This window comes from Aquarana catesbeiana, linkage group LG01 (genome assembly GCF_042186555.1).
Source record: "Aquarana catesbeiana isolate 2022-GZ linkage group LG01, ASM4218655v1, whole genome shotgun sequence".
NCBI classification, from domain to species: domain Eukaryota; kingdom Metazoa; phylum Chordata; class Amphibia; order Anura; family Ranidae; genus Aquarana; species Aquarana catesbeiana.
The window spans coordinates 362,603,358-362,623,159 of NC_133324.1; positions in this window are offsets into that span (position 1 = coordinate 362,603,358).

Below are 19,802 nucleotides of genomic sequence, written 5' to 3' on the forward strand. Positions count from 1 at the left end.
TACTGATCTGATTTCCTACTGTACTGATTCCCTGCTGCTCAGGATTCTGTTTGGTCCTCACACCAGTCCCCGCTCACCTTTCTGCTGTATCACTCCCATGCTGTACACCGAGGGTATGCAACCTTAACGAGGTGGAGATCTACCTGAAAAACAAGGGAAAAGTCAAAGATCACCAGGCACAGTGTCGCCTTCTCACATCTGATTTAACCACTTGCGGCCCACCATATAGCAAAATGGTTGTGTTATCCTGACCGGACGTCATATGACGTCTTTCAGGATAACAAGCCACTGCATGGCCCCGGGGTGCGCATCACGGCGATCATTTTTGCGGTGTGTCAGTCTGACACTGCAACTCCAATCTAGCTAAAGAGTCTCTGATGGAGACTCTTTACCACGTGATCAGCTGTGTCCAATCATGGCTGATCACGATGTAAACAGGAAGAGTCGTTGATCGGCTTTTCCTCACTCGAGCCTGTCAGAGGCGAGTAGAGGACAGCTGATCGGCTGCTTCTCTGACAGGGGGGTCTGTGCTGATTGATTATCAGCGCAGCCCCCCCCCGAGGATGCCCACACTGGACCACCAGGGACGAAACCAGGACCACCAGGGATGGCCACCAGGGATGCCAATTAGTGCCCACAATGGATGCCAATCAGTGTCCACAAAAGATGCCAATCAGTGCCAAACAATAATGCCTTCCAATCAGTGATGCCCATCACTACCATCCATTAGTGTACACCAGTGCCACCTATCAGTGCCCATCCATGCCCATCTGTGCCACCTATCAGTGCCCATCCGTGCCGCCTATCAGTGCCCAGTGCTGCCTATCAGTGCCCATCATTGCCACCTTTCAGTGCCCAGTGCCACCTATGTGTACCCATCAGTGCTGCATATCAGTGCCACCTATCAGTGCCCATCAGTGCCGACTATCAGTGCCCCATCGGAGCCGCATATTAGTGACAATCATCAGTGACCATCAGTGCCACCTCATCAGTGCCACCTCATTGGTGCCCATCAGTGCTGCCTTATCAGTGCCCCCATCAGTGAAGGAGAAAACTTACTTATTTAGAAAGTTTTGTAACAGAAACAAAAAAAGTTTTTTTTTTTCAAAATTTTGGGTCTTTTTTATTTGTTTAGCAGGAAATAAAAATCCCAGAGGTGATCAAATACCACCAAAAGAAAGCTCTATTTGTGGGAACAAAAATAAAAATTTAGTTTGGGTACAGTGACCCATTCAAATAAATTAGGCCACTCTGCAAGCAACCCCGGAACAGCATGCTTCTGCAGGGTACAAGGGGTTAAAGCAGGTGGTGAGAAAGCAACACAATGCTGCCTGCTTTAACCTTTTGTTTGCTGTACTGCACAAGGTTGCAGGGCACTTGCAGACAGTGGCGTTGCTATGGGGGTGCGGGGGGTGCGGCACGCACCGGGTGACACCCGCCAAAGGGGTGACACCGGGGCTGCCGCTAAACACTTTAGCTAACACTCCCCAGCTGTCAGTCAGGGTCCGATGGGTGTGGTCTCCTCATCCACTCCTTCCACAGACCCGTTCACGCTGATCCCACAGCTGAAGGAGATAGAGGTGAGGACATAGCAGCCCCTCCCACCCGCTGGGGTCTTCATTTGCAAGCATGAGGTATGCTATAAGTTACTGCACAGCACACTGTCACTACATAGAGTCCAAACCTGCCTTGTACTACCCCAACCTGCCTTGTACCACCCTAACCTGCCTTGTATCACCCCCAACCTGCCCTGTGCCACTCCAACCTGCCCTGTGCCACCCCAACCTGCCCTGTATCACCCCCAACCTGCCCTGTGCCACTCCAACCTGCCCTGTGTCACCCCAACCTGCCCTGTACCACCCCAACCTACCCTGTACCACCCCCAACCTGCCCTGTGACACCCTAACCTGCCCTGTACCAACCACAAACTGCCACTATACCACTCTATAATACCCTAACCTGCCCTATACTATCCCAACCTGCCACTATACCACTCTATAATACCCTAACCTGCCCTATACTATCCCAACCTGCCACTATACCACTCTATACTACCCAATCCTACCCTATACCACCCCAACCTACATTAACCTGTCACTATACCACCCTACACTATCATATACAGGGGCCAGGTTTGGGTGTGCCCTGTGACTGTACGCTGCCTGCAGGGTGCTGGGCAGCCTAGACAGGAGAGGGGTGACACCATGTTTTACCGCACCAGGTGACACCAACCCTAGTGACGCCACTGCTTTCAGAGCAGCCTCATTCACTTTAATGGGTCAAGCTTGGCAGGTGCTACACCCACCAACTATGACAGGGAGTATAACTCCTGCTGTGACATGTGTCTGGCCACTGCAGATAAAGGCGGTGCGGTTGGGGCTGGGGTGGTAAAAACACATTTTAACTATGAGTTTTTACAACCCCCCCAAAATTCAAACATAAATGAACCCTTACTGTTCTGAGCACTAGGGATGAGCTGCGAGTTCGAGTCAAACTCATGTTCAACTCGAACATCGGCTGTTCGCAAGTTCGCCGAACAGCGAACAATTTGGGGTGTTCGCGGCAAATTCGAATGCCGCGGAACACCCTTTAAAAGTCTATGGGAGAAATCAAAAGTGCTAATTTTAAAGGCTTATATGCAAGTTATTGTCATAAAAAGTGTTTGGGGACCTGGGTCCTGCCCCAGGGGACATGGATCAATGCAAAAAATGCAAAAAAAAGTTTTAAAAATGGCTGTTTTTTCAAGAGCAGTGATTTTAATAATGCTTAAAGTCAAACAATAAAAGTGTAATATCCCTTTAAATTACATAGCTGGGGGGTGTCTATAGTATGCCTGTAAAGGGGCGCATGTTTCCCATGTTTAGAACAGTCTGACAGCAAAATGACATTTCAAAGGAAAAAAAGTAATTTAAAACTACTCGCGGTTATTGCATTGCCGGTCCAACAATACACATAAAAGTTAATTGATAAAAATGGCATGGGAATTCCCCACAAGGGAACCCCGAACCAAAATGTAAAAAAAAAATGATGTGGGGGTCCCCCTAAATTCCATACCAGACCCTTCAGGTTTGGTATGGATTTTAAGGGAAACCCCGCGCCAAAATAAAAAAAATAAAAACGGCGTGGGGTCCCCCCAAAAATCCATACCAGACCCTTATCCAAGCACGCAACCTGGCAGGCCACAGGAAAAGAGGGGGGACGAGAGAGCGCCCCCCCTGAACCGTACCAGGCCCCCCAAAACACCCCCCAAAAACACCTTGTCCCCATGTTGATGAGGACAAGGGCCTCATCCCCACAACCCTGGCCAGTGGTTGTGGGGGTCTGCGGGCGGGGGGCTTATCGGAATCTGGAAGCCCCCTTTAACAAGGGGACCCCCAGATCCCGCCCCCCCTATGTGAAATGGTAATGGGGTACTTCCTACCATTTCACAAAAAAAGTGTCAAAAATGTTAAAAGTTGACAGTTTTTGACAATTCCTTTATTTAAATGCTTCTTCTTTCCATCTTCTTTCTTCTATCTTCTTTCTTCTATCTTCTATCTTCCTTTGGTTTTGGACCCCCAGATCCCACCCCCCCTGTGTGAAATGGTAAGGGGGTACTTACCCTACCATTTCACTAAAAACTGTCAAAAATGTTAAAAATGACAAGAGACAGTTTTTGACAATTCCTTTATTTAAATGCTTCTTCTTTCTTCTATCCTCCTTCATCTTCTTCTTCTTCTGGTTCTTCTGGCTCTTCTGGTTCTTCCTCCGGTTTTCTCGTCCAGCATCTCCTCCGCGGCGTCTTCTATCTTCTTCTTCTTGAGCCGCTCTGCACCCATGGCATGGGGGGAGGCTCCCGCTCTTCTCTTCATCTTCATCTCTTCTTCATCTTCTTCATCTTCTTCTCTTCTTCTCTTCTTCTCTTCTTCTCTTCTTCTCTTCTTCATCTTCTTCTCCGGGCCGCTCCGCATCCATGCTGGCATGGTGGGAGGCTCCCGCTGTGTGACGCGTCTCCTCTTCTGACGGTTTTTATATAATGGGGGGCGGGGCCACCCGGTGACCCCGCCCCCCTCTGGCGCACAGGACATAACGGGACTTCCCTGTGGTATTCCCCGTGACGTCACCGTGCGTCAGAGGGGGGCGGGGTCACCGGGTGGCCCCACCCCCCATTATTTAAGAACCATCAGAAGAGGAGACGCGTCACACAGTGGGAGCCTCCCTCCATGCCACCATGGGTGCGGAGCGGCCCGGAGAAGAGGATGAAGAAGAGAAGAAGAGAAGAAGATGAAGAAGAGAAGAAGATGAAGAGAAGCACGGGAGCCTCCCCCCATGCCATGGGAGTGGAGCGGCCCGAGGAGAAGAAGATAGAAGATGCCGCGGAGGAGATGCCGGACGAGAACACCAGAGGAAGAACCAGAAGAGCCAGAAGAACCAGAAGAAGAAGAAGAAGAAGATGAAGGAAGTTAGAAGAAGCATTTAAATAAAGGAATTGTCAAAAACTGTCTCTTGTCATTTTTTACACTTTTGGCAGTTTTTTAGTGAAATTGTAGGTACCCCCTTACCATTTCACACAGGGGGGCGGGATCTGGGGGTCCCCTTGTTAAAGGGGGCTTCCAGATTCCGATAAGCCCCCCGCCCGCAGACCCCCACAACCACCGCCAGGGTTGTGGGGATGAGGCCCTTGTCCTCATCAACATGGGGACAAGGTGTTTTGGGGGGCTACCCCAAAGCACCCTCCCAATGTTGAGGGCATGTGGCCTGGTACGGTTCAGGAGGGGGGGCACTCTCTGGTCCCCCCCTCTTTTCCTGCGGCCTTCCAGGTTGCCTGGGGGACCTCACGTCATTTTTTTTTTTAAATTTTGGTTCGGGGTTCCCCTGTGAGGAATTCCCATGCCATTTTTATCAATGAACTTTTATGTGTATTGTCGGACCGGCAATGCAATAGCCGCGAGTAGTTTTAAATGACTTTTTTTGTTTGAAATGTCATTTTGCTGTCAGACTGTTCTAAACACGGGAAACATGCACCCCTTTACAGGCATACTATAGAAACCCCCCAGCTAAGAAATTTAAAGGGATATTACACTTTTATTGTTTGACTTTAAGCATTATTAAAATCACTGCTCCTGAAAAAACGGCCGTTTTTAAAACTTTTTTTTGCATTGATCCCTGTCCCCTGGGGCAGGACCCAGGTCCCCAAACACTTTTTATGACAATAACTTGCATATAAGCCTTTAAAATTAGCACTTTTGATTATTCATGTTCGTGTCCCATAGACTTTAACGGTGTTCGCATGTTCGAACAAACTTTTTTCCTGTTCGCATGTTCTGGTGCGAACCGAACAGGGGGGTGTTTGGCTCATCCCTACTGAGCACCCTATAATGTTGCTTTCACACTGATGTGCTGCAGTTTACCTGCACCGCAGGTGATGCACAGTGCATCTGTGACTTTCCTGGGTTATCTGTGCTTTGCCATAGACTTCTAATATATCCTGCAGGTGTGGTGCACTTTCTGAAAGCACACCAAAACTCTTGCATTCAGAAAGTGCACCAAGCTCACTGGATATAATAGAAATCTATGGCTAAGTGCAGCAAACCCACAGGAAAGCTTCAGGTACACTGCACTGCACCCACTGTGTGGGTAAACCGCAGCACATCAGTGTGAAACAACCTTATACTATTATGTCCAGTGTATTGCTTCACACTGACCTGAAGATCTCTTCTTTCCTGCTGCTGGCACCACTCTGGAGGTGGGGTGCAGTTGGTATCACTCCGCATGGGACAGGAGCCAGCACTACAGAGGAGGCATCAGCTTCTAAGGCTCCTGCCTCCTACTACAGCTCCAATTGTACAAGTAGCCCCTCTTCATTGCACTCTGTTTGATGCTCTGGAATGGCGGGTCAGCAAGCCCAGACCGTGATCTACCAGTCACCTGTCCACGATCTACTGGTAGATGGCGATCTACGGGTTGCTGAACGCCACTGTACACCATATGTGATATCTGCTGATCCTTCACTCCAGTCCCCACTCACCTTCCTGCTGCATCAATCCCATGCTGTACACCATGTGTGATATTTGTTGCTTCCTGGCTCTGGTCCCCGCTCCCCTTCAAGCTGATCCATGCTGAACACCACAGCCTGGACATGAACAAAAAGCACAGCTAATGCTTAATAAATGTCCCACAATACCTGAAAGTGCAGATAACGCTATAATAGGATCTGTTTACATTTGCAAATGAAGGGTGGTAAAAACCTGCTGTTGAGCCTTGTTTTTACCACCCTTCAACCACTCCCCCCCATTGCTACTGAGGCAGCGGCCATTGGTACACATGTGTTGGCTGCAATGCTTTGCTTGCGTGCCAGTAATTATACCCTCTGTCCAACATTCAAATGAATGGGGCAGTGCTAAAACCGCCCCGCAACTGCGCACAACATCTGGCAATTACGGGGTTAAAACAGGCAGTGAGGAGGTGATACAATGCCTCCTTACGTCTGTCTACTGCTGTCTGAAAAGTGAACACGGATCATGCTTTAGATAGCAAAGCAAGTCAAAACAAGGTCATAGACTTCTATGGGGACTTTGAGATACAGTATAGCAAAGTGTGATGATGAAAGCAAAATGGGGTATAAAGTTTGAGCACAGCAAAGCAGCATAAACCTTTGCATACAGAAATGTAAGCTAAACATTTTATTTAATGATAGCTGCTGTGCTCTGTATTCAGAGTGCTTTAAAAACACCGGTCAAATGAGACATTTTGAAGCTAATTTAAATGAGGCCTAACTGATTTCATATGTAGATCAAAAGGTTATACTTGTACCATCAATCTGCTTTTGAATGAAATAATAAATACTATGAATGTTGTGTTGTATTTGCTCAATGACACCTGCAGACATCTACAAATGTCATTTTACACAGGAGTGGCTGTATTTTGACAGCCGCTTCTGCTACGCATGTAGCATAACTGTGATATAGCTCCGCCCCTATATCCACCCACAGGATCTGTTTAGCTCTATAAAAGTCTGACTGAGAGCTACCTTCCCCATTCTCCTTTTTGTCCTCAAAGATGAACACCTACAGATCGTTACACTCAGGATAAGCGCTTACCTGCTGACTATGTCGGAGTCTGTCTGGGTTCAAGCCTCTCCCAGCACGCAGTCCCACACCTTAGGCTGCTAAATGCACCAACAAGGTGGGGAACCCCTTCTGGTGGTCTTTTGGGGTTGAGGTGTTCTCTAATCAGAGACGAAAATCCTCTTGTGGCATGCCTGCTTTGGAGTCCGGATACAGCAGCTGGGACTGCATGATGTCTTCTCTCCTATGGAACTCTTTCCAGATCTGGCAATCTCTATAAAACATTTTTTCTTTTTCTTGTAGTGCAGGGGCCTGCCTGATTGCATACAAATTGAGGCTCTTAAGGATTGACATCGTATTGTGTGGTTCTGGTAAATCTGAGGAAAAAAATCTGCAGAGGATTGTATGATGTGTAGCCAGCTTAAAAGTGTCCTTTTGTGTGGATTGGCGTTGGCTTCCCTTCTAATTGTGCTAGCCCTTTTTTGATTAGAACAGAGGCAGGGGAGGTCTTCTCTTTCTCTTTCTCTTTCTCTTTCTCTCTCTTCTCTTGAAAAAAGAAATATAAAATGCAGCGCTTTTGGAACCTCGGCCCCCCAGGATCACCTATGGTAGTGGACGTTCAACTAGTGAGTCAAAAATGGTGAAAATAGTGGTGTACAAATAAACACTGAGATTAATATGTGCATAAATACTGACAAGAAGACTCATATGTGTGTAACATAAATGCATGAGAAAATCATATGTGCAAGTGATATACAAACTAAAAATAAGTGCACCTCTGTGTGGTGCTATATAGTCTATTCAGAAAAAATATTTTGAAAGATGTTTTTTCTGATGTTGACAAATATGAGGAAGCAGACTTCTCCATGCAGTAACCACAGGTGTGTATATGGGACAACAGAGGGAATGGATACTCTTACCTTAAAGTGTGGACACACACCCGTACGGCGGTGGGTCAAACAGGTATCAAACAGTCGTCTGCAACGGACTCTCCAACCAGGACCTTTGTGGTACAATGGTGTGTACCTGAGTCCACGTCAGACAGGATGGATGATGGATACCTCACCCTGGGGACAACCGCTGGCAGGTAACCTCAAACTGGATTGGGCTGACAAGAGTTTGTAGTCCTCACACCGACATCACACCGACATCCAATCAGCAGCATAAATCATGAGGAAAAAAAGATGGAAAGAAAAGGGCCTCCACATAGTGCAGATGAATCCAAGGTAAGAAAATGTATTTAATCAATAAAAAAGCAAAAAATAAAAACGTGCAGACCATCAATCACAATGCGTACATGGAGTAATCACATAATATAAAAATAACAACAGCATGGTATAAAAAGCGCAACAGGCTATAAACCCGACATGTTTTGAATGAGAGTTCTTCTACTGGGGCATTCTCTCTCTCTCTCTCTCTCTCTCTCTCTCTCTATGCAGTCACCCTTGCACCTTTTCGGTTCGTTTTTTTTTTTTTTTTATATGGTGTTAGGTTCACCAGCATGAGCCTAACACCGCAATACCAGGTAAGGGCCAACTTTGGGTAAGTAAGAAGATGTGGGAAAAAGAGTGCATTATGCCTGGATGAGCATGCCTTCTTGTCTATTGCAGCCCCAGCTGCTCACACTCCCACTCTAGGAGGTCCAGAGGCCCTCTGGATCATCAGGATTTTTCCAGGGCAGCAAGTGACTCCTCCAGTCCTGACAGACCCCAGTACAAAGGGCACAAATGTACGCTTAAGAGAAAGTGCACAGCGTCTCCTCTGAGGACTCAGTGCCCGAAAGGCAAATGTTGGTCATGTGGAGATGACCCTATGCCAGGAAAGCTACTTTGCAGCAACTGCTTCAGGCAGCTTGCCAGAGCCCAGGAGTACGAGAGTCAGCAGGTGTCAACCTTGCTCAAGAAAGTAGTCCATGACTCCCTGGCAGAATTTTCCGGTCAGCTCGGACAACCAGGGACAGAAGCGGACGAACAGTGTGGGCCCTGCACCAGGTCTAAACCAAGCCATTCGACCCTCGCTAACTAGAGAGGTACCAGGCACTCCAGGGGTGACTCCAGCCCAGTGGATTAGGCGGGCTGATTCCCCGGACCCAGTATTACAGCCAACCTTCCAGGCAGAGGGGGAAGATAATGCCTCCTCCTCAGCAAAGAATCCTGAAGGTTCAGGCTTTGATTTTGCGATGATACCACCATTTTTTTAAGGCAGTAAAAATTTGTAGGAGGAGCCTTGCCTTTAAAAGGCCTGCCCCTAGTCCTCCTTTCTGTCAGCTTTCATTCTCGTATTGTCATGGGCGGTTCTTCGTTGTTAGGGGCCGTTAAATTGGTGATGCTTCCTGGTTGTGTTGGATGCTCATTTGCATCATTTCCGGCACGACTGCCGACATCGTTTCTGGATTTCCCATCGTGGAGTCGGGCGGCTGCTGGGGGGCTTTCTAATCTCCCTGCCTGCAGTAGGCAGGCTCAGGTATTGGTCACGGGAGGGGGGGTGCGGGCACCGCTCTATCGAGTACAAATACAGTGTATTTATGTTTTTCATTGCTTCACAAAAATGCATCATCTCTCAGCTACTTTTGTTGTTGCTGCATTTAATCCCTCTGCATAAAGCTTCTATTGTCCAGTAATCCCCAAGCCGTAAATAAGCAGTGCCACGTATAGCTTGATGGACTGATTTATAGTAAGGTTTTAGTAAAATTGACATAAAAAAACCTTTGCTTATAGTACAATGCTTGCATTTTATCTTTTCCTTAAGTCATCCTAAAACTGAATCCAGGTATTCAAATGTAGTTTTAGGCTCTAATACCATTTGAGCTGCCAACATATCTGCCTAGTAAGAAATGCCTCCATAGTTTGGAGGTCTATGTAACGTTATATCTCACTAGGCTGATATGTTGTTCCTTTAAAAGAGCCTTCACTATCACTATATACAGTCAGGTCCATAAATATTGGGACATCAACACAATTCTAATCTTTTTGGCTCTATACACCACCACAATGGATTTGAAATGAACAAGATGTTAACTGCAGACTTTCAGCTTTAATTTGAGGGTATTTACATCCAAATCAGGTGAACGGTGTAGGAATTACAACAGTTTGTATATATGCCTCCCACTTTTTAAGAGACCAAAAGTAATGGGACAGATTAACAATCATCCATCAAACTTTCACTTTTTAATACTTGGTTGCAAATCCTTTGCAGTCAATTACAGCCTGAAGTCTGGAATGCATAGACATCACCAGAAGCTGAGTTTCATCCCTGGTGATGCTCTGCCAGGCCTCTACTGCAACTGTCTTCAGTTCCTGCTTGTTCTTGGAAAATTTTCCCTTCAGTTTTGTCTTCAGCAAGTGAAATGCATGCTCAATCGGATTCAGGTCAGGTGATTGACTTGGCCATTGCATAACATTCCACTTCTTTCCCTTAAAAAACTCTTTGGTTGCTTTCGTAGTATGCTTCGGTCATTGTCCATCTGCACTGTGAAGTGCCGTCCAATGAGTTCTGAAGCATTTTGCTGAATATGAGCAGATAATATTGCCCGAAACACTTCAGAATTCATCCTGCTGCTTTTGTCAGCAGTCACACAATCAATAAATACAAGAGAACCAGTTCCATTGGCAGCCATACATGTCCACGCCATGACGCTACCACCACCATGCTTCATTGATGAGGTGGTATGCTTTGGATCATGAGCAGTTCCTTTCCTTCTCCATACTCTTCTCTTCCCATCACTCTGGTACTAGTTGATCTTGTTCTCATCTGTCCATAGAATGTTGTTCCAGAACTGTGAAGGCCTTTTTAGATGTTGTTTGGCAAACTCTAATCTGGCCTTCCTGTTTTTTAGGCTCACCAATGGTTTACATCTTGTGGTGAACCCTCTGTATTCACTCTGGTGAAGTCTTCTCTTGATTGTTGACTTTGACACACATACACCTACCTCCTGGAGAGTGTGGCCAGCTGTTGTGAAGAGTGTTTTCTTCACCAGGGAAAGAATTCTTCGGTCATCCACCACAGTTGTTTTCCGTGGTCTTCCGGGTCTTTTGGTGTTGCTGAGCTCACCGGTGCGTTCTTTCTTTTTAAAGATGTTCCAAACAGTTGATTTGGCCACACCTAATGTTTTTGATATCTCTCTGATGGGTTTGTTTTGTTTTTTCAGCCTAATGATGTCTTGCTTCACTGATAGTGACAGGTCTTTGGATCTCATATTGAGAGTTGACAGCAACAGATTCCAAATGCAAATAGCACACTTGAAATGAACTCTGGACTTTTTTATTTGCTCCTGGTAAATGGGATAAGGAGGGAATAACACACACCTGGCCATGGAACAGCTGAGCAGCCAATTGTCCCATTACTTTCGGTCCCTTAAAAAGTGTGAGGCACGTATACAAACTGTTGTAATTCCTACACCGTTAACCTAATTTGGATGTAAATACCCTCAAATTAAAGCAGAAAGCCTGCAGTTAAAGCACATCTTGTTTGTTTCATTTTAAATCCATTGTAGTGGTGTATAGAGCCAAAAAGATTAGAATTGTGTCGATGTCCCAATATGTATGTACCTGACTGTAAGGTATCATATTCCATCATGTAATCCCATTGGCATGCTTTGTCCATGGCAGCCTATGTCGTTGGCCATATACTAGTTTTCTGCCGTGTACTCTCCTTTTAGCTTTTCATTTTAAATGCATGCAATGTATAGCACACTGTCCTTTTTTAGGATCAAAAATGAAACTTGTTAAAATACTGAGCCTCGTCAGCGATTGTCATGATCAGTCACTTTTCCTCAATCTCGCATACCTGTCCATTTTCTATAAACATAACATTGAGTATTCGTGTTTTCCGTCTTAGTGATATATCACATTTCTCACATATTTTCTTTACCCCAGGAGCTGGTTGGAGGGTGTATGTGTGATCAGCCAATACTTTTTGTAAATTATCAGTAAACACAGTAGTTGCCCGCACTTTCTTTTCAAATGCTGGTATAATGTCGCTCACATGTGATAGCCATGGTCCAGCTACTAGGTTCCACATGCCATAGTTTCACGAAAAAAAAAAGCAATAGCACCTGGGCAGGCTGGGGGGAGTTGGGATACGGGGCAGGGCACGGCAGAGGTGATCATGGGTTGTAGGGGTGGGTGCCTTGTGAGCCGCTTTGGGGGTCTCATAAGGGTTCAGGGCCACTTGGAATGGGTGGGTTTGGCATGGTTGTGGTCAGTAGCTGTTTCAGCTGCTTGGGCCTTATTTTTGGTTACAGTGGCTGGGAGACAGCGCCTCTCACCACCCTTTGTGTTTACTATCAGCCAGTGTGCATTTCACTGCCTCACTGGGGGGGGTTGTCAAGGGTACCTACCAGGTGGCACCTAGGCACCTCACGGTCAGCTGGGTTAGGGTCACACAGTGCACGATGTCCAGACCACTTCCACCGGGAGGTCTCACGGTGTCCACTGCTACTCGAGTTTAGTTTTCTCAGTCATGCTACTGTTCATTTCTCAAACCCGCATAGTTTAATTTTCTAGCATTTGGTCCGAGGGTAGCTTTGGTATGTTCATGTTTCTTTTTGTTCCATAGTTTCATTTCTACATATCCGCAAGGTTTGGGATCAAGGGGTTTCATTTTTTTTCTCCAAGTTCCAGTGTGTTCCAGGTAGGTATTGTATTACCTTAGCTACATTTCATCACTACACGGCTAATTTAGGTTTCACTGCGTTTTCACCATCACCTTGTTACCTATCACGTTTATAGGTATGAACGGGTTGAGATAATCATTTTTAATTGACTTGTGCGGTGGCAAGTTCGCTCATCCGTTTCACATACATCATACGTTTGACATTTCAGTACTCTGATATCTTACCTGACACATTTTCGGGGCCTGAGTGTACGTTTTTAATTACCTGCTACACCTCAGGTGACTCGGCTTCTTTCCATTTCACTTACTGACACATTTTTCAGTCCGTTGGTTACAAGACTGTCACTAACTAAACCACTTTCACCATATGGTTATCATTTCATGGGTTAATCACTTGCTCATCATTTCAATGTCACAAACTGACATGTTTTCAGTCCGGACGTTTAATTTGCTAATCTACTATCACCTTATGTCAATTAGGTCATGTCTCAGGCAGCAGACATTGAGGATTTCGCGTACATCCCTCCTTCTCCAGCTAGGGTTTCTGAACACAGCAGTACGCCCTCCCTGAGGTCCTAGACCATTCCCAGATTAATGGCTGAACTACAGTGCAGGGGTTATCTCTTACCCAGCGTCAGCGCGCAAAGCGGATATTTTTAGACTCTTGTTCGCTACTGCATCAGGCTCCGTTCCTGAGCAAGTCACCCTTCGTTCAGTCGGGTCATCCCTCACGCAAATTCACTCCACTCTAAGTTTATTGGCAACGTCCTTTCAGGAGTTACGGGCCAGGGTTGAGGTCTTAGAAAGCCCTCCACACCTGGCCCCAGAGGTACCTGTCATCCCCAGCACGTCAGCAGTCTCCGTGTCACCCTTGATTGTTCCGTAGCCGCAGGTAAAACCGCTAGCTCACTGTCAGTTACTCCTGCTCATTTTATCCTGGCTAGGGATGAGCCGAACACCCCCCTGTTCGGTTCGCACCAGAACATGCGAACAGGAAAAAAGTTCGCTCGAACACGCGAACACCGTTAAAGTCTATGGGACACGAACATGAATAATCAAAAGTGCTAATTTTAAAGGCTAATATGCAAGTTATTGTCATAAAAAGTGTTTGGGGACCTGGGTCCTGCGCCAGGGGACATGGATCAATGCAAAAAAAAGTTTTAAAAACGGCCGTTTTTTCAGGAGCAGTGATTTTAATAATGCTTAAAGTCAAACAATAAAAGTGTAATATCCCTTTAAATTTCGTACCTGGGGGGGTGTCTATAGTATGCCTGTAAAGGGGCGCATGTTTCCTGTGTTTAGAACAGTCTGACAGCAAAATGACATTTTGAAGGAAAAAACTAATTTAAAACTACCCGCGGCTATTGCATTGCCGACAATACACATAGAAGTTCATTGATAAAAACGGCATGGGAATTCCCCAAAGGGGAACCCCGAACCAAAATTAAAAAAAAAAAATGACGTGGGAGTCCCCCTAAATTCCATACCAGGCCCTTCAGGTCTGGTATGGATATTAAGGGGAACCCCGGCCAAAATTTAAAAAAAAAAAATGACGTGGGGTTCCCCCTAAATTCCAAATGATGGATTTTAAGGGGAACCCCGCGCCAAAAAAAAAAAAAAAAACGGCGTGGGGTCCCCCAAAAATCCATACCAGACCCTTATCCGAGCACGCAACCTGGCAGGCCGCAGGAAAAGAGGGGGGACGAGAGTGCGGTCCCCCCCTCCTGAACCGTACCAGGCCACATGCCCTCAACATTGGGATGGTGCTTTGGGGTAGTCCCCCAAAACACCTTGTCCCCATGTTGATGAGGACAAGGGCCTCATCCCCACAACCCTGGCCGGTGGTTGTGGGGGTCTGCGGGCGGGGGGCTTATCGGAATCTGGAAGCCCCCTTTAACAAGGGGACCCCCAGATCCCGCCCCCCCCCGTGTGAAATGGTAAGGGGGTACTTACCCCTACCATTTCACTAAAAAACTGTCAAAAATGTTAAAAATGACAAGAGACAGTTTTTGACAATTCCTTTATTTAAATACTTCTTCTTTCTTCTATCTTCCTTCATCTTCTGGTTCTTCTGGCTCTTCTGGTTCTTCCTCCGGCGTTCTCGTCCAGCATCTCCTCCGCGGCGTCTTCTATCTTCTTCTCCTTGGGCCGCTCCGCACCCATGGCACGGGGGGGAGGCTCCCGCTCTTCTCTTCATCTTCTTCATCTTCTTCTCTTCTTCTTCTTCTTCTTCTTTTCTTCTCTTCTTCTCTTCTTCTCTTCTTCATTTTCTTCTCCGGGCCGCTCCGCACCCATGTTGGCATGGAGGGAGGCTCCCGCTGTGTGACGGCGCTCCTCGTCTGACAGTTCTTAAATAATGGGGGGCGGGGCCACCCGGTGACCCCGCCCCCCTCTGACGCACGGGACATGACGGGACTTCCCTGTGGCATTCCCCGTGACGTCACAGGGAAGTCCCGTCAAGTCACCGTGCATCAGAGGGGGGCGGGGTCACCGGGTGGCCCCGCCCCCCGTTATTTAAGAACTGTCAAACGAGGAGCGCCGTCACACAGCGGGAGCCTCCCTCCATGCCAGCATGGGTGCGGAGCTGCCCGGAGAAGAAAATGAAGAAGAGAAGAAGAGAAGAGCGGGAGCCTCCCCCCATGCCATGGGTGCGGAGCGGCCCGAGGAGAAGAAGATAGAAGACGCCGCGGAGGAGATGCTGGACGAGAACGCCGGAGGAAGAATCAGAAGAGCCAGAAGAACCAGAAGATGAAGGAAGATAGAAGAAAGAAGAAGTATTTAAATAAAGGAATTATCAAAAACTGTCTCTTGTCATTTTTAACATTTTTGACAGTTTTTTAGTGAAATGGTAGGGGTACTTTTGTACCCCCTTACCATTTCACACAGGGGGGGGGCCGGGATCTGGGGGTCCCCTTGTTAAAGGGGGCTTCCAGATTCCGTTAAGCCCCCCGCCCGCAGACCCCCACAACCACCGGCCAGGGTTGTGGGGATGAGGCCCTTGTCCTCATCAACATGGGGACAAGGTGTTTTGGGGGGCTACCCCAAAGCACCATCCCAATGTTGAGGGCATGTGGCCTGGTACAGTTCAGGAGGGGGGGGCCGCACTCTCGTCCCCCCCTCTTTTCCTGCGGCCTGCCAGGTTGCGTGCTCGGATAAGGGTCTGGTATGGATTTTTGGGGGACCCCACACCGTTTTTTTTTTTTTTTTGGCGCGGGGTTCCCCTTAAAATCTATGGAATTTAGGGGGAACCCCACGTCTTTTTTTTTTTTAATTTTGGCCGGGGTTCCCCTTAATATCCATATCAGACCTGAAGGGCCTGGTATGGAATTTAGGAGGACTCCCACGTCTTTTTTTTTTTTTTTAATTTTGGTTCGAGGTTCCCCTTTGGGGAATTCCCATGCCATTTTTATCAATGAACTTCTATGTGTATTGTCGGCAATGCAATAGCCGCGGGTAGTTTTAAATTAGTTTTTTCCTTCGAAATGTCATTTTGCTGTCAGACTGTTCTAAACACGGGAAACATGCGCCCCTTTACAGGCATACTATAGACACCCCCCAGGTACGAAATTTAAAGGGATATTACACTTTTATTGTTTGACTTTAAGCATTATTAAAATCACTGCTCCTGAAAAAACGGCCGTTTTTAAAACTTTTTTTTGCATTGATCCATGTCCCCTGGGGCAGGACCTGGGTCCCCAAACACTTTTTATGACAATAACTTGCATATTAGCCTTTAAAATTAGCACTTTTGATTTCTCCCATAGACTTTTAAAGGGTGTTCCGCGGCATTCGAATTTGCCGGGAACACCCCAAATTGTTCGCTGTTCGGCGAACTTGCGAACAGCCAATGTTCGAGTCGAACATGAGTTCGACTCAAACTCGAAGCTCATCCCTAATCCTGGCTAATATCAAAAAGGACATTTTGGATGGTAAGGATGTCAATTTAGCTTCCCTGTTGATAGCGGCTCATGATATTGCTGACAATAAGTCATATGCTTGCGGTGAGGTCTCGGTGGTAGTCAAGACCAGGGACCATAGGCTTAATCGCAAACTCTCTATTCCAGACTTTGTTCTAGCGTTTAGCATTTTTAGGGATGTTATTTGCTTAGTTAATCCTCAAAGGAGGGAGGAGCTTGATCTCTACCTTTTTATGCTGTGGTGGAGTTGAGGCAAAATTACGGGGATCAACTTTTTATGATTACCATTGTTCTTTCTCTGCTAAGGCTGCAGCTATTTTTGCTCAGCACCAGGTGATGACTGATTGGAGCAACGTGGATACTGAGCTTTTTTGCCGCCATTTTGCTGGGTTAAGGTCTCCTGTGTGTGCCACGTGCTAGTCTTCCACACATACTACCTACTGGTGTCCTCTCATGGGACCCCCTGCTGTTCCAGGTACCTCCAGGGTGCCCTCAAGTCTGTTACCAATCCCAGCTCATTGACTTCTTTTGACAAACTTGGCTGCTCAATTCAGTTTCTAGGCAATTCACAGATTTGTAATAATTTTAATTATGGCTCATGCAATTACAGCCAGTGCCGCCTCCTGCACGTCTGTGCCAGCTGCTACAGGGCACACCCCAAGTCTGCATGTTTGCTAAAGCAGGTGAAGCCCTCTTTACTAAGCCGCATCAATGTCCCTTTCTTACAGGCCTGCCTGGCTTCCCATCCTTCCCCTACATTATCAGTTTTTGGTGGAAGGGTTCACTCAGGGCTTTCACACAGGTTTCATTACATTACCTCAGGGCAATTGAGTGTAAAAATCTGTTGTCATCAGCAGCAGACCTGGAGGCAGTGGATTTGCTGCTCCAGTCCGAGCTGGACAAAGGCTTTGTCAAAGGCTTTGTCACAGGACCTTTTTCCACACCACCTTTTCATAATTGGAGGGTCAACCCCTTTGGCTTGGTTAAAGGGAAATTTTCGAATAAACTTTGTTTGATTTACTATTTGTTTGCCCCTCATTGTTCACATGTGCCTAGTTTGAATTCTTTAATCCCATCTGAGGAGTTTTCGCTCAAATATGCATTGGTGGACCAGGCAATCCAACGCATCAGCATAAGTAGAAATGCTTGGTTATCCAAAGCAGACATTTTGGATGCTTTCAAGCTTCTCCATATTTTGCCTTCTCTCTGGCAATGGCATGGCATTAAATGGGGGGGGTTTAATATTTCGCCACCAAGCTCACTTTTGGGTCCAAAAGAAGCCCTTGGCTTTTTGATGTTTTTGCTGAAGTTGGATTCTCATGCATAGGGAACTCTGTCAAGAAGTTATTCATTGTTTGGATGACTACCTCCTGAAGGAGAGTTCGAGCTTTGCACCTACTGATCTGCAGAAGTTCGTGGTTGTGTTTTCTGCACTTGACGTGCCATTGGCAAGAAAAAGGAAGGCCCTGCTACTACTCTGACTTTTTTGCGGATAGTGTTAGATTCTCGGTCCATGCAGGCAAGTCTGCCGGCAGATAAGTTGGCTAGGATCAGGGATCGGATCCATGGTTTTACAGTTTTGCAAGCCGTTTCCAGGAAAGATTTACAGTCACTGCTGGGCATGTTAAACTTTGCCATGAGGATCATTCCTCAGTGCAGGTCTTTCTTTTCCCGGTTGGTGACGTTGTTACCCTCAGCCCCTGACTCTGATTCCAGGGTCAAGTTGGATGCAGCGGCTTTGTCTGACCTGCGCATGTGGGATGAGTTCATCCAGCACTGGATTGGCATTTCCATGTTCTTTTTTTCCAAATCAATTTTATTGTCAATAGAAATCATGTTATACAGAAGCAATACAGAGTGAAGATATATAAGAAGTAATAAAATGAATTGCATTGAAATTCATGGAGCATTGAACATTTAAGCAATACTTATACAGCCAGTGCAATTTCTTTGTTAATGTATAGAGGTGTGACATAACCGTAAGTAACCAAACTCAAACAGTAAACAATCAAACAGGAAAGTCTGCGCCCAGAATTAAGTCAGTGAGTGTGTTTTGTTTTGGGGATCCAGCAAGGTCTTTGAGTGTAGTGTGCGGTGACTTAAAGCTACGGGAGAGTGGATCAATCCAGGGGCTTATGTGTTATTGTTTGTCTCAATCAGGTATCTTATAGGTGGTGTGGGCAGTGACAAGTGTTCATCAGGTATGTGTGTATGTGATTGCGTGAATGCTCCATTGAGTGTTTAATTGTTATTTAGTGGTGTGGTGTCCTGGAAATGTCTTTGTGTGCAATGTCGTTATTCATTGTATATTGTTTCTGGGCGAGTTAACTTGAGGTAGGATTGCGGTCTCCGGACCACAAGCAATCCTACCACCAGTTGGGTATGGGGTGATGAACGTTGTTAACGTGTGGAGAGGGAGGAAGAAGTTTCAAATTAGTAGGTGGGCAAGGAAAGGGTGGAGCGGATATAGTACAATGATTGTGGTGTGGGTATTATCAAGTGTAGGCCTATGTATGGGATGGGGTGATGAGACGGGTGGTGTAAAAGAAGGGGAGATTAACTGAGGTATAAGGGAAAAAGAGAGTATAGCGAGTATATCAAGTCCGCCTCCGACAGAGTCCCACACGACCGAGAAGGATCTTAGGACAACAGGTCTACATATTCTGCTGTCGTTTGGAAGTGTTGCCAGCACGACCATATGGTTCTGAATTTAGAGGGCGTATCTTTGGCTTGATGAATCAGTTCTTCCATTTCGGCTATTCTTGATATTCGTTTGAGCCAGTCTGCTATAGTAGGGGGTTGGGATGACTTCCATAGAGTCGGGATGCACATTTTTGCCGCGTTTATCATGTGTAGGGCAAGGGAGCGGTGGTAGTCTTTTTTTGGGATGGAGGAGTGATGCAGCAACATTTGGGCAGGGGTGAATTCAATCTGGTATGTGGTAATGTAAGCGGTAATACGTTGGACTTCTTTCCAAAAGGGTTGAATGAGTGGGCAGGACCACCATATATGGACCATAGAGCCTTCTCCTTCTGAGCATCTCCAACATGTGGGGGGAATTGCCGGGGAAATTTTGTGTAGTTTAAGGGGTGTTTTGTACCATTTAGAGAAGATTTTGAAACCGTTTTCCTGTACTGATACGTTAATGGAGCCTTTGTGAATGTAGGAGTATATGTTTTCCCATTCTTGGTCTGATAGATCCAATGCTAATTCTCTTTCCCAACTT